This window comes from Sorex fumeus, unplaced genomic scaffold (assembly GCF_029834395.1).
Source record: "Sorex fumeus unplaced genomic scaffold, SorFum_2.1 ptg000073l, whole genome shotgun sequence".
Classification (NCBI taxonomy): Eukaryota; Metazoa; Chordata; class Mammalia; order Eulipotyphla; family Soricidae; genus Sorex; species Sorex fumeus.
This window is the reverse complement of record NW_026606130.1, coordinates 18,700,807-18,713,883: the sequence shown is the minus strand read 5'-3', so window position 1 is coordinate 18,713,883 and position 13,077 is coordinate 18,700,807. Positions and strand designations below refer to the sequence as shown.

At 44.6% G+C, this 13,077-nt stretch overlaps 1 protein-coding gene across 1 annotated transcript in view; it reads right to left on the bottom strand.

Moving 5' to 3' along the window:
* The window catches only part of WNK3 (WNK lysine deficient protein kinase 3), a 298,017-nt gene extending 295,695 nt beyond the window's left edge, over positions 1-2,322 (bottom strand). Inside the window, exon 1 of the mRNA XM_056129973.1 lies at positions 2,188-2,322. The gene's annotated coding sequence lies outside the window, so the exon portion shown is untranslated. The remainder of the gene's footprint in view (positions 1-2,187) is intronic.
* Between the last annotated feature and the right edge of the window lie 10,755 nt (positions 2,323-13,077).

Below are 13,077 nucleotides of genomic sequence, written 5' to 3'. Positions count from 1 at the left end.
TAAAAATTTTTTCAAGAACGACAGACTTGTAATATAAGGACCAATATTGGGCTAGAAGTCAGAACGCCAAATTCTACCATTTAACCTTGTAGGGACAAATCTTTTTCAAAACTTTAATTCTCTCAAGTATAGAGAAAAATATCTTTCTGCCTACCTTCCAAAAGAAACATAGTAATAAAATTGTATGCAAAGTATGATGGACCACTAAAGAGATACAACCTACTATAAATCAGTGGAGGATGCTAAGAAAAGGGAAATAGGTTTTCCTAAACAGCTAATGGCAGAGGTGAGTCTAAAAAGAAAAATTTTAAATTCAAAGGGAGGAGGGAGGACGAGAGCATTCCAGATAGGCAGCAGGGGCAAAAGCAAAGAGATGAACATCACTTTTTAAAGAATCTTTCTTAAGGCAAAGGCTCCTACTCAGCAGAACAGTCCTTCAACTCCTATCTCAATATAAGATTTTAACTGTATCTAATTACCCTCCCCTAACATTCTTTGCTTACACTTTTCAATCCCCATAGCTAGATCTTAAACTCCTGGTATACAGAGTTCAAAATGAGGACTACCTTGTCAGCCAGAGTTGATGCCACATTTCCAATGTTTTGTTGTGCTTTTATTCTTATATCACTTGATCTAAGAGAATATGAATAGGGTATTAACTTTTGCATTCAAATTATGGGTAGTGAAAATATCATCAAGGCATAATAAGAGAAAGAGGGGCATGGCAATGTTCTCAAATTTGCAACATTTCCAAGATAAACAAATACATAGGTCATGAAAGTTGGAAATCCATAAACCATTAATCATGCCCTGGAACAGAATGAGACCATCAATGACATTCTTAGCAGAAGACACACAATATATCGAGAACAAAATGTCCAAGTAATGCGATGTAATTTAAACTCACACCAGAGAGCCAACGTCAAGTTTCAAAGTAAATTCAGAATGACAAAAAATCATGTATTTTAGCATTGAAAATTATCTTTAATGCATTTGACCTGTCTTTCATCCAGGTGTCTTTCCTTTGGATTGATTGTAATCAATTTTTAAACTCATCAATACGAAGGACAGAGAACACCTACTGCTTCGTGGCAGCTATTGAGCCCTCTTCTAAAGTTCTCTTGGTGTTATTACTGTAGATAAAAAACAAGGAACATTGTACCCGCTCCAATTTGGATGCAATAACTAGTATACATAAAATTTTTACAACTCGAACTATTCATACAATTGTTACAGCCAACTGGAACAATTAAGAGGAATACTCTTAAGAAAGACAGCTATACCACTCACATGTGTTTAGTGGGTTCAATATCATTTTAACCGTATGTATCAACTCCCATGATGCGAGATACTCACACGTGCAGGATTTTTGACCCACACCTATAAATGCTTCACGTGCTTAACTAGTCAAAAATCTCCTTCAATATCATGAAGTCACTCACCACTTTTATCCTATACCCATATTATCATCTTCTCCCCATCCCTTACTGTAAGTCACAAAACACCACACGTTCCCAAATACCACTAATCAAGCCAGCAGTATCATTCACCCATTAGGTGCTATCAACCTTCACACATCTACTGAATCTCTCAATCAAATCCAATTTTCTCCATCCAATACCCGCAACTTCCGATACCCAAAGCGATCTTCTCTGAAAGTAGACACAATCTCACTTAAATAATCAATCCTTTTGTCAACCATCCCTTGACCGCACCCCCTCCCATTCCTCGTACCCTTAATATTCTCCTCCCCTTCCTCGTCCCCTTAGTATTCCATCAACTCCCAAAGTTGCCACACCTCAAAAAAACAAAAAAAAAAAAAAAACAGGGAGAAAAATCCTCATCTCAACCTCAAACCTACCCTTTCGCACTTTTCCCCTCTCAATGTGCCTCTTCACTCGTTCCCCAACACTAACAGCAGGTCCGACAATCCTCCTGATCCCAGCCCAGCCTCCTCCCACACCTATCAGAGAAGGCAAGCTGCCGCGGTCAAGCCGACCCCATTAAAGCGCTTACTCAGGAAGAGTCTCGGCCTCCGCCTCTTTCCATTCATTCACCACCCATTCATCTCACAGCCGGATCCCAGACACGCCCCTCCTTTCCCTCCCGCATCCCCCCCCCCCCCCCCCCCCCCCCCCGCTCCGGCCTCCTTCTATCTCTTCGACTCGCCCGGCCCACGACTCTCACCAGATTAGCGGCTCCACCGAGGGAGACTCACATTCTTTTTGCTTCTCCCTCACCCTCTTTCAATCCTTGGCGCTCGCCCCTCGACGAGCCATGCAGTATAACACACAGACACACAGCACCTCCTCTGTTGCCTCCTCGGACGGTTATTACTCCCCTCTGTCTAGAGCTCCGCTGCTTGGCGTGTGCGCGTGCGCGCGCACGAGCGTTCACCGCGAGCCCACCCGGCCAGCCACGACCGCTAGGCAAAGAGCAAGCAGGGTAGGGGAGCTAAGAGTGAGACGAAGCTCGCGCCCACAAGGGATCTGAGCTGGCGCACGCGTATTCCAGTCAGGGAAATTCAGGAGAGGGGGACGGAGGGGAGAAGCGGGGGGAGGGGCGGAGAAAGCAGTAGGAGCAGCCCCATTTCCGAATATCCCCTAGCCTGGTGAGATGCCTAGTGACTAGCCAACCAGAATGCGCGCACTCCTCCCCCGCCCTCTTCAACGCAGTGGGAGAGAGGGATGCACGTCGAAGAGAAATGTTTCTCTCCAAAAAGAAAACCTCTTGTGAAGAGCCACGAGTGACACCTCCAGTACTTTCCATGGCTGCTTTACCTGCTCCCCCGCCAAAATAAAAATAAAACCCCCACACACATTATCACCTAACCACCGTCACCCACTGCCAGCCCTCTGCAATCCTCTAAATGCGGTAGCTTGGTCAAAAGTGCTGCACGCCGGCACCTAATTCCCATTTTCTAACTCCCGACTTTTCTCGCGAGATCCATACCTGCCGGCTTTGGGATTAGAAATCGAAGCACTGATTTACAAATACCGGTCTCCCGGTTACGTTGCGAGGGCAACGACTAAAGCATGTCTCCCCCACCCCCCCAGGATCTCACTGCGCGCGCGCGCGGGGGCTCGGCAACAACGAAAGCCAGGATGGGAAAGGGAAGCAAGAAACGGAGTTTTAAAGGCTCGTAACAGCTAGGCCGGTGCACGTGCCCTTATTCTTGCAGGCGGATGCGGTGTACCCTGGGAGTTGTAGTTTTTCCCCTTCACCAATGCTACTTCCACCCTTAGCCCTAATAAAGCCTGCGGTCTGGAGTAGGGTTGCCGACGCCATTTTACCGGGAACAATGGTTCTTTTTCCAGGCGGCGGCGAATGAAGAGGAAAGATTTCACTTAACTTCCCTTAGCTGCTCGGTACCATAGCAACTCCTTTACAAACCTGACCCCGCCCCCTTCTTGCTAAACTGGAACTCGGGGCACATGCGGAAAATTCACCTGCCCTCCAGTCTGCTCTTACCAAATCCTAACATCCACTTTTCAGATCCTCTCGCTCAATTTTTCAGCATTTTATACCTGCAGAATCAAATTGCTCTGCATACCCGATCTGGCGACCAGCAGTTGATAATCACTGCTCTCATTGACAATGAATAGTTAACTTAGATGTAGCAACTTTAAGAACTGCTTTACTCACCTCTGTATCAGTCACAATGCAAAATTATTTCTGTCATCTGACATGAAGAATCCTTTCTCCATAGAGTAAGATACTTAGACTCAGAAAAGGAAAATGGTCTGGACTTGCTCAATTTCACAAAACAATGGTAAAGGTAAAGGTAAAGGCCCTCCCGTTGATCATCGATTTGCTCGAGCGGGCCCAGTAACGTCTCCATCATGAGACTTGTTGTTACTGTGTTTGGCATATTGAATACGACACGGGGAGCTTGCCAGGCATAAAACAATGAATGCAGCAATAAGAATTTTAATGAAGGGGGCTGGAGCGATAGTACAGTGGGTAGGGCATTTGCCTTGCACGGGAAGACCCAGGTTCGATTTCCAGCATCACAATTACCCCTGAGCACCGCCAGGAGTAATTCCTGAGTGCAAAACCAGGAGTAACCCCGGTGCATCGCCGGGTGTGACCCAAAAAGCAAAAAATATATATATATTGAATGCAGAATGATTCATGCCAGAGTTTATGTACTTTTGTACTTTTCAATCCACATCCCCTTGTATTTGCTGAATTACAGTTCCTATAAGGTGTGTGCGCAGGGGATGGGGGATGGTTATTTCTGAATACCTCTCAGGCTTTTACAGGATGCTTTGAGGAAAGAAGGCTGTATAGAAGATACCAAGACAGTATTTTCTTTTTTTTTAGGTGGCATGATAATATACTTTTTTAAAATTTTTATTAGTGAGACACCATGAGATACAGTTGTAGATTTACAAATTTTTGTGCTTGGGTTTCAATTATACAATGATCAAATACCCATCCCTCTACCAGTGTCCATTTCCCACCATCACGGATCCCAGTATCCCTCCCACCCCCCATCCTCCCCATCCCACCCTCCCTCTGTGGCAGGGCATTCCCTTTTGTTATCTCTCTCCTCTTGAGTGTTCTGGTTTTCAAGTGCTCACCCAACCTCAGGGCCCTGTACTTAGTTATACCCAGATTCTCCTCTCGTCACCATTATTTCTGTAAGATGGGTGTAGGAACTTGAAGCTAGCCATTTTTGTTCTCCTATTGTCAACGTCAGAATCTCAGCCTTTTTTCAGCATCTTTATTGATGTGGGGCAGTTTGTGACATATCCACAATGAAAGGTCAAGGAGAGCAACTTCAGCCACTGCTTTTGGGATCTTGTGGTGTCAAGGATCAAACCAGTGTCTTCTGCATGCAAGATAAGCACTTTTCTCTTAAAGATCACTTATTAATTCCAATTATTGCCAGATCTTGCAAATCATCTGATGATCTTGCTTTTAATAAATTCAGATCCCCATCTTCCAATTTGATATTGGAGAGACAATCTGAAGAGAGTGAATTAAGGGCTGTGACGTCCAACTATGCCACCAGGGAAGACTTCCTTCCTGGCAAAATATGGAAGAGCATGTTGTAGTTTGCCTAAGTAGTGCCACCACTCTATCTTAAAGATCTCTGCATTCCAAATGAGCTTGCCAAAAATGCGTTCTTTCAAACTCTTTTCCTCACTCTACCTGAATATAGTCCCGTGTCCCAAATGTTGATTACTGAAGAGAAAACAGAAAATATAGCCAAATAACCCCCCAAGGCCAGCTTCAGAGATTACCAATATTCCAACTCTTTGTAAGTCCTGACTCCCACTGATGTGGTAACTAGAAACTTAAGTCTATCATGTTTTTATATCTCAATGTAACTCTTACCACCATTACCATATGCATCCTCCTTTAAAGCAAGCAGATCCTCTTCCTTTGTCTCTGTGCTTGATGATGTAATCAAAGCAGATCAATATTTGGAAATGTTGACAGTTTAGCGTTGCTGAGAGATGAACTCTACTGAAAAGTCCCTCTTGACTGTCTCTCCTTTGTCAAATGACTATAGTGCAACTTGTACAAACTTAACTAATTTGGAAATCAAAAAAGTTTTTTTCTTATCCACATACAGCCCCTTCTCAATTTAGGCCATTATTCACATAAATGCTAGTCCGTTTGAAACAGCCAGTTTATTATTTATAACGAATTTCACAATAGAGGAAGTGGGCAATTATATCTAATCAGTAATGTATAACAACACTATTTTCTGATTACTCTCAAGTAATATTTGTGATGTTTCTATTCATCAAATAGAAAACTACCATATAATCACTTGTCGAAACTGTCATATTATAATATACTATTCCAGGGGAACATTCTTCCAATAAGCCAGTTCATCTTACTTAAAGGCTCTGGTGCCAAGTGAGTATAGTACTCCCAAGAATCATTTTCAGGCCCCAGCATTCTACAGGGGTTAATTTCATAGTCCAATTAACTGTTGACCTCCTCCTCACTACACAGGATGCTTAATAACTCCTTTAGTCAACAAATGATACCAATCTTGATCATAGTTGATCACTTGACTTCCCCTTAATCATCGATTTGCTCGAGCGGGCGCCAGTAACGTCTCCATTTGTCCCTATCGGGTGCTAGTGTAGCTCAAAGGCGTCTGTTTCTTCTAGGAACACAAAGAGCCTCAAACTGACTGTTCATGATCTTGATGAAGAAGTCTGATTATCTGGTAGGTGGGCGGCCACGTGGTCTTTTGGCGGCCCATGGAATCCAGTCCGTAACAGCTCTAGTCCAGCGGTAGTCTCCAAATCTCATTACATGCCCAGCCTACCTGATTTTTGATTCCTTGGCAAATGAGACAGCATCCCGGATTCTTGATCTTTGGCAGAGGTCAGAACTTCGGATTCTTTCTCTCATTTGAGTGAAACGTGATACTCCAAGCATAGCTCTTTCCATTCCTCTTTGGGAGACCCAAATAGCATTCTCATCCTGTTTGCGTAGAGCCCAGGTCTCTGAGGCGTATGTTAATGCCGGAAGAACAGTGGAACCGAAAAGATGTGCCCGGAGCCGGAGGTTCTTCTTTCTCTTAGCTATTTCTTCAACATTCTTGAAGGCGTTCCAAGCCACTCTCTTCCTCCTGCGCAGCTCGGGTGCCAGGTCATTTGTCATGTTGACTTCTCGACCTAGGTACACATAACTGTTGCATTCGGAGATGGTCGTTCCATTCAGAGCAAATAGAACATGAGGAACGAGGCTGTTACTCATAAACATTGTCTCCATGAGATTCAGCTGTACTTCGACCTTTCCACACTCACGGTCGAAGTTGGCCAGCATTTGTGCTGCTTGGCTAATATTTGGTGTTATTAGAACAATGTCATCAGCAAAGCAGAGATGGTGTAGTTGCCGACCGTCTATCTTCACTCCCATTCCTTCCCATTCCAGGCATCGCATGATGTTCTCGAGGGTGACACTGAAGAGTTTCGGTGAAATGGTATCACCCTGCCGAACCCCTCTCTTGACATTGATGATCACTTCTTTGTAGAATGGTGAGATCCTGGTAGTGAATCCATAATACAGCTCACGGAGGATCTTGATGTATTGAGTTTGAATGCCTTGATTGGCTAGGGCTTCAATGACCACTTCCATCTCAACAGAATCAAAGACCTTCTTTAAATCAATGAACGTTAGACAGAGCGGCATCTTGAACTCCCGAGAAACCTCAATGAGCTTGGTTATCATGTGGATATGGTCGATGGTGGTGAATCCTTTGCGGAACCCAGCTTGCTCGCATGGTTGTCCTTCATCTAGTGTTCTGCCAATCCTATTCAGGATGACTCAAGTGAACAGCTTGTAGATGACAGACAGTAGGCAGATTGGGCGATAGTTGTCAATGTCATAGATGTCTCCCTTCTTGTACAGTAGTACAGTCCTGATGGTTTTTCCATTGGGATGGAACCTGGCATTCAGACAGGTAGTGTGTGAAGAGGTGAGCCAGCATATTGATGAGTACTGACGGCAGGTTGTTCAGGTGTGCAGGTATGACCTTGTCTGGGCTGGGTGCTGTTCGTTTTCTTTACCAGTGAAATGGTGTGTCGGATTTCAGAAGGGAGAACTTTGGGAACGAACATATCCATCCTGCGGAATTTGGTATGTCAGAAGGTGGACATGGCTATCGAAGAAATTTGAGTAGAAGTCATGGATAATCTTCTCCATTGCCCTTCTGGAAGATGTGGTAGATCCATCAGGATATCGGATGCAATTCTGGAAGATGGGTATTAGGTGTCTTATAATGTGTCGCACAGCCGCTTCGCAGCCACATGGTCTGAAAAGCATCCTGGAGCGTGGAGGTGGCTGGGTAGTGGAGGTAGTGGAGGTTGATAGTAGTGGATGTGGAGGTACGTGGACGTCGTTGGCAGTCGATACCAAACTGAACTTCATAATTCATACTGGAGTCATGGGAAAAGTGACTTTATCTGGAACTTAGTTTCTGACCATGAGACTTCATTTTACCAGCTTACTGGAAAAAACAAGGTAACTCATTCTTGATGTTACTTTACCTTATTCCAGTTGATACGGGGGTTCATTTGGAAAAGTTATATAGTGCCTAAGCATGGGGATGGAGAGTACAGATAAAGTAAAATTACCTACTTTGAAGTTTATAGATCTTTGGGTGGGAGGTTTGAAGGTCACATATAGAAGTGATAGGCTCTATTGGCTCTGTGCTTAGGGGTAACTTCTGGCTGTGATCAAATGACCATATGCCATGCCAAGTACCAAACCAAGGTTAGTCACATGCAAGACAAGCACTTTAACCCCTATACTATGTCTCTGACTCAGATTCTTAGGTCCCTTTACTGTCCATTACTGCTAAACCAACCTTCTGTCTTCCTGGATTTAATGCCGGTGGGGTCCCCAGGTGACTTATGTGTAGTGGAGAGGAGAGAGATAGCAGCCTCAAGAAGGAAACCTGCCGTTTTATGTCTGTCTACCTCTGCCATTCAGGGAACAGCTAGGGAAATCTAGGACTGTGAGCCTCGCTCCTTGAAGTAAAGAAAAGAATGTCCTAGACCTTACTCAGGTCTCTCAGGTTCTTACCTTTTAGAAAATAATTCCAGGAGAAGACAAGCAGTGGAGTACAACAACAGATTTTATGAAGTATAACAACATATTTTATTTGGAAATTTTGAGGAAAGGGGAAGGAGGGAGGGAGGGGAGGGAGGGAGGGAGGGAGGGAGGGAGGAAAAGAGACAGAGAGGGGGGGAATATGCGAGCACATACAGGTTTCTCTAGAGTGGAAACGGAGCCTAATACACATCCCAGCATTAGATATGAAAGTATCAAAGTACACATCTCAACATCTCAAGAGGGGAGTTGCAGGGTACCACATGCACTCGGGAGTAACACATGGATACAGGCAGCACATGAACTTAGACAGCATGCGTATGTGCTTCCTTTGTTTATGTTGGCTTTTATATGGTCACCCAAGCTTCCCCACATGAGACTTTCTACCATTCTAGAGTCCATTGCTAAGCTGATTGCCAATGAGTAGATTTGGAATTAGTTGTGAGTAGTTGGGATTAGTTGAAAGAATGGGTATTTCACAGACCTTTAGTCTTCTTTGATATTCCTTTCCAGGCCATTGTTCCTGCTGGAGCTTCTCTCAGAAGGGGGATCCAGCATTCTCTGGATCTGTGCTAGTGCCAGATAAAGGTCTTATCAGGCTTTAGTTCCTATGTCCACAAGGTGGGCTTTTGTAGCCTTAGGTCTGTTGGTTGTATTTTTCCCAAGAATTCATTGCCAGGAGGATCCCTTCCAGCCTGCGTGCTTCAGATTCTTTCTGGTTCTGTGGTTGCCACCAATATCTCTGCCACTCGTATAAAACTCATTGCTTAGGTTACACATTGGTAAATCTACCTAGACATTCAACACAGTTCTTAATTTCCTCAGTCTTTCTGTCACTACATATTGCTTCTGGGAGTATGCTGACTCATAGTGTTCTTTCCGCTTCTTCCCCATAAGAAGAGGGAAGTGAGGAAGAGAAGAAGCTTTTTTAAAGGTCTGTGAAAGGGGGTATGGTGCTGCCAGCAGGTTAATCTGTACCTGTGAGGCAAGTGCACCAGCAGCCTGATGTCGCCTTCAGACTACCAGATATCCCAAAATTGTTGCTGTGTCTTTGGCCAGGCCCCAAAAACTTGGGGCAAAGTTTACCAAGAAAGTAAACGGCCAAAAGTTAGGTATGTGGTAAACACACCCACAAACCACCTCCGCCTCAGCTATATAATTTGGAGGCATGGTCTCTCTGGTTCCTGATTGAACTGCTTAATGGCCATGATCCCAGAGACTCAGAAACAAATCTCAAAACCCAGCGGCTTTTAACTGAAATGCGTCCGGTACCTGCAGTAGGTTACTGGTGCTGGGCCAACCCAGGTGGGAATAGGTTTTGTGCCTTGGCCTGATCCCCCTGGCAGCCCGGTGGCCGCCATCCTCCAGAGGCCACTGGACAGTCAGGTTTGGGCCCACAGTGATGAGACATTTTGGGCCTCACGGGATGGGGGTGGAGCTGGTCCTGTCCTCCCCATCCCAACGAGACCCCCAACTCATCGCCCACGAAGGGTCTTTCTGGCTCCTGATCAAGCTGCTTAACGGCCATGATCCTAGAGACTCAGAAACAAATCTCGAAACCCAGTGGCTTTTGGCAGAAATGTGTCCGGACCACGCAGTAGGTTACTGTCGCCGGGCCACCCCAGGGGAGAATAGGTTTCGTGCCTTGGCCTGTTCCCCTGGCAGCTCGGTGGCCGTCATCCTCAAGAGGCCACTGGACAGTCAGGTTTGGGCCCACAGTGATGAGACATTTTGGGCCTCATGGGATGGGGGTGGAGCCAGTCCTGTCCTCCCCACCGCAACGAGACCCCAAGTCATTGCCCATGAACGACCTTTCTGGCTCCTGATCAAGCTGATTAATGGCCATGATCCCAGAGACTCAGAAACAAATCTCGAAACCGAGCAACTTTTGGCAGAAATCTTCCAGATCATGCAGTAGGTTACTGTCGCTGTTACTGTTACTGTTAAAATTTTGGAATTTCAAAATCGCAAGGCGACTACTGCAGCCACGCGACATCATATGTTATTCATAACCAGCAATAGAAAACAAATTGTCTACTGTTGCCTTTTCAGCAGATCTGAGTGTTGGGGTAAAATTTCAAATAATAATGGTGAGTCTGGTGTCAAAATATTGGATGTGATCAAATAGATAGAGAGAAATGTGGAAATCATCTGCCGCACAGGTAGGGGGAGGGTGTAGGATGGGGGTATACTAGAGTTGTTGGGGGTGGAGAATGGGCACTGGTGAAGGGATGGGTGTTTCATTGTATGATCGAGACTTAGACCCAAAAGCTTTGTAACTGCTCTCACGGTGATTCAATAAATAAAATTATAAAAAATGAAAAAATAATGTAAGGTGGAGTTCATGCCCAATTCAATCAGCTAATCAGTGGCTGAATAAATAGCAGTACTCCTACATAAAAAAATAAATAAATATTATAAAAATAAAGGTCTGTGAAATACCCATTCTTTCTAGTTTTCTGGCCCATATACTCTGTCCCATATACTGTCTGTGTCCCAGCACTCTAATCCTACTTTCCTAGGATTTTGAAATACAAAAGATAATAAGAGAAACTTCCAGAGTATTTGTTTTCATGCCTTACTAGCTCCCTTTTTTAGAACACATCACAAAACTGAATACCTGTGTGGGAAGCTGGCCCTTTAACTGACCAAGGCCTAAGTGCCTGTATGGTCATCCTGACCTATGACCCCATGGCAGGCACAGCCTGTGCTATGTATGGTCATCTTGACCTACGTGACACCGCAACAGGCAAAACCAGTGCTATGTATGGTTATCTTGATGTATGGTTATCCTGAGAGAACATCTGTCATGGCTGTCAGTAATAACAAGAAGTAACTATCTCGTGTCTGGTATGTGATGCATGTAAATTTTATAAATCATATGGACATGGCTCTTTGTGTATCTACCTCATGTCTGGTAAATCATATGGACATGGCCCTTTGTGTAATCACCTCGTGTCTGGTACCAGATACACATAAACCTTGTAATGCATGATAGGTGAAAACAAACCTTCCTAACCATATATGGGCACGACCTTTAGTGTAGCTGCCTCACTAATGGATATATACCCTGATTGCCCCCAATAAAGCCTGTCTCTCTCTGTTTCTGAGCTGCATTCTGTCTCTTGTATCTCGTGTTCATTGGGTCGGTCCTTCCCAGCACCTACGGATCCTAGGGCCACCTCCGCAGGCCGGAGAGTGTTCTGGCGGGGTCCCCCGCATACCTGGGAGAAGGAGGACAAAGAAAAGGGAAAAATATAGGAAAGGAAAAACTCAATTCCAGTTTAATTCTCCCTCTTTAAAATCTTACAATTTTAGCAAAGAAATTATACTTCTAATCCCGATAACCCTGCTCAAGACAGTAACTATCAGAACTATAATGTGTGGCTGACGTTTTGGAAAACAGTATGGACAATTCTCGAAAAATTAGAAATTGAGCTCCCATTTGACCCAGCAATACCACTCCTGGGAATATATCCCAGAGAGGAAAAAAGTATAGTAGAAGTTACATCTGCACTTGTTTGTTCATTGCAGCACTGTTTACAAAAGCTAGAATCTGGAAAAAACCTGAGTGCCCGAGAGCAGATGACTGGTTAACGAAACTTTGATACATCTACACAATGGAGTACTATGTAGCACTGTAGCACTGTCCCCCGATTGTTCATCGGTTTGCTCGAGTGGGCCCAATAACATCTCCATTGTGAGACTTATTGTTACTGTGTTTGGCATATCGAATATGTTACGGGTAGCTTGCCAGATTTTGCCGTGCAGGCAAGCTATTCTCAGTAGCTTGCCTGGTTCTCCAAGAGGGGCGTAGGAATCAAACCTGGCTTGGCCAGGCCGGTCGCACACAAGGCAAATGCCCTACTGCTGTGCTATCACTCCATGTACTATGTAGCTGTTAGAAAAGATGAAGTCATGAAATTTACATACAAGTGGTACTACATGGAAAGTATCATGCTAAGTGAAATGAGTCAGAAAGAGAGGGACAGACATAGAAAGATTGCATTCGTCTGGGGAATATAAAGTAACAAAATAGGAGACTAACACCGAAGAATAGCAGAGATAAGTACCAGGAGGTTCACTCCATGGCTTGGAGGCCAGCCGCACATGCTAGGGGAAAAGGCAGCTCAGATAGAGAAGGGAGCACCAAATAAAGGGTGTTGGGAGGATCCTCCCAGGATGGGAGATACATGCTGAAAGTAGACTATAGACCGAACATGATTGCCACTCAATGCCTCTTTTGCAAACCACAGCACCCAAAAGGAGAGAGAGAACAAAAGAGAATCCCCTGCCAAAGAGGTAGGGTGGGATGGGGGGGATGGGGGGGTGGGAAGGAAACTGGGATCAGTGGTGGTGGAGAATGGACACTCATGGAGGGATGGGTACTAGATCATTGTATAACTGAAACCCTAGCACAAAAATTTGTAAGTCTACACCTGTACATCATGGTCTTTCACTAATAACATTTTTTAAATAATAAAATAA